Below are 2852 nucleotides of genomic sequence, written 5' to 3'. Positions count from 1 at the left end.
ACTGTTTACTGTATCTTTACAATAGGATGCTGGACTCTCTGCCATAGTCTATGCCCACAATGACGGACATATGACTGTGTGTGAGGAACTATACTTTAGTAACGATATAAAGGAACTATGTTGGGGGGGAAATTAGGGCTGGGACAAAGGAAATAACAGGGGCCTATGGAACTGTATCATAAAATGATAATAATAATAAAAATGTAAAAAAAAAAAAAGAATCACTGACGAGCCTACACTATCCACCTGGCCGGAATGGATTATACCACTGTCCGGGGGCTGATAATTCACCAAGTTTCATCTTACCTCGTTCCTAAGCTCTGGGCCAGGGATTTTGGTAGGTGTGCTGCTGATGGTATCTTCAACGCAACGCAAGCTACACTGCACACATTGTCTCTATTTTTAAAATTTCCTTTTGCAATGAATTACTGTCACTGACTTCTAAATCACACTTGGGGGATAGTTTTTCCACTCCTCTCTTGCACCTGCAGCAGCCGATATATCACTGCATTCTTTTTTGTCTTCTTTTATGTACTTGATGATTATCTTGGTTAGGCATCTCTCACCTCTCAGCTACACTATGTAGGTGGCCTCCAATGTGGTCTTTCTGCCTTTCATGTCTCCAGCCTTTTGCACAAGGTGGTCTGAGTTTCTTAAAACAAGGCTTGTTCAACTTATTTTCTTTCAAATTGTTTACAAAAAGAACTTCATGCTTCTCAGTGTGGCAACCAATGCTCTCCATTTTTGACGAGCTCACTGGTTTACAGTTCCTTTAGTCTGCATCTCTGCATGGGTCGGAAGCATCCCTGTTCTTCTTTCCACCTGCAGGAATCTGTACATGGGCCCAGCAGATGGCTCAGTGGCTAAATCCTCTCCTGATAAATGTCAGGATCCCATATGGGCGTCAGTTTGTGTTCCAGCTGCTCCACTTCCCATCCAGCTCCCTGCCTGTAGCCTGGGAAAGCAGTCAGGGACAGCCCAAAGTCTTGGGACCCTGCATCTGTGTGGTGGACCTGGAAGAAGCTCCTGGCTTCATATCAGCTAGCTGTGGCCATTGTGGGAACGAACCAACAGATGGAAAATCTTTTTCTCTCTATCTCCTTCTGTATGCAAATCTGCCTTTCCAATAATAAACAAATAAACAAATCTATGGAAAAAGAAATCATCTGTGTATTTCAAAGACCAGCTCAAGTTCCATGATTTCTTGCATGCTTTTTCCTATACTTTCTTTTTTGCCCAGGGTTTCTGTACACACCTGTGCAGGCTGCTGCATGTTACACAGCTCTAAGGAAGATATTCATAGTAACTACTCTGTCAGTCACAACATCTGGAGTTGCACAAGGAATGACTTATGACAACTCGCTGGTCAGAAGCAATTATTTCACTCCCTATATGCCTGCAATTCAGCTTTTTTTTTTTTTTCTGAAAAATATTTCTATAACCCCTACAGTATGTTAGGTGTTGACTAAAGACTACAGATAAAAAGATAAATATTACAAATTTTGGCCTTGACAATGTTAAATGCAGGCAAATAGTCAAATGTATGGTATAAGGATCTTTTACCTCTATTTTCTACTTACTTTGTTCTTCTTTATGAGAGTTTGTTAGTTCTCCCCCAAATTTTTCCCAAAAAACTTATTTTTTGAGAATATTATTATGAACTGGGAGCTCAGCAGTGCACATTTACCCCAGCTTCATGGCAAGTTCTTTAGTTTTGGCTTGTCCAGACTGGCTATGCAGGCCAGAACTTTGGGATCCAGAATGCAGAAAACCCCTCTAGTGGTGGCAGATCATATCTTTGTAGCTGCTCTTGATGGCTTCCACCAGCTTAGCCAGAGCTCCTTTTGTTTTTTTTCACTCACATGAAGGCAACGGTAGTGCACTGTCTGGGCCCTCCCATGGTGATGCAGTGAGGGATCCCCACCTTAGGAACCAGGGTGGGCAAGAAGACACCCAACTCAATGGGAGCCATGTCATGCACTATCAGGGCCAACTGAGCCTTCTTATTCTCCAACTCAGAGTGACAGCACTGACACCTGCTTGGAGGACAGGTGGTCTCTTGCAGCTTTCTTCTCGGCCCAGGCCAACAGCCTCTGCTTCTTCTCTTGTGTTGTTTCCGACTGTTCTTGTCAGCCATTTTCAGCAGTTGAACTGTGTGTCAGAGTCTAGAATAGCCCTCTGCCAGCACAGCTAAAGTGGTAGGACCATCTACAAAAGGCAGGGGTGCCTCTTGGGCTGGAGATCCCGTTCAATGCCAAAGTTCACAAGCCTTTTCTCTAACACTAGCCATTGTATCATATGGGGGCTGGGATAATGGTTGTTAGATTGTATTAAGTGTACCAACAGTAACAAGAGTATCTATAGATTCTTCATACAAGAGATTGTCAACCCATACTACAAAAATGGAGTGTGGCAGAAGCTGCAGTGTGGTTCACACGACCTCATTTCCTTTTCTTACTGGGCATTCAGCTAGACTGTATTTCCCTGTCTCCAATGCAGTTAGGTGTGGCCAATAGCCAACAAGCTATGTGCAGAAGTGATGTGTACCCAGATCTCACCTATCAGAATCTTTGGCTTAGTTTTCGATATATTTTCTGCTTTTAGTCTGAAACCTAGTGGAGATATTCTGAAGATCTAAAGGAAATAGAGTCACAATACGGATAGGGCCTAGGTCCCTATGTTTCCATGTAGAGGATCGGTGCCTGAGTGAGGTCAGCTACATTACACACTGCATGAGTCAGAAATAAACTTTCACTGTGAACAGCTTCTGGAATTCAGGACTACTTACTGTAGCCATTAGCATACCTTGGCTAAATCAAGTAGTAGGTTTAATGCAATCTTGCTAGATTGAT

This window comes from Ochotona princeps, chromosome 15 (assembly GCF_030435755.1).
Source record: "Ochotona princeps isolate mOchPri1 chromosome 15, mOchPri1.hap1, whole genome shotgun sequence".
Lineage (NCBI taxonomy): Eukaryota > Metazoa > Chordata > Mammalia > Lagomorpha > Ochotonidae > Ochotona > Ochotona princeps.
Note: the sequence above shows the minus strand (reverse complement) of the source record.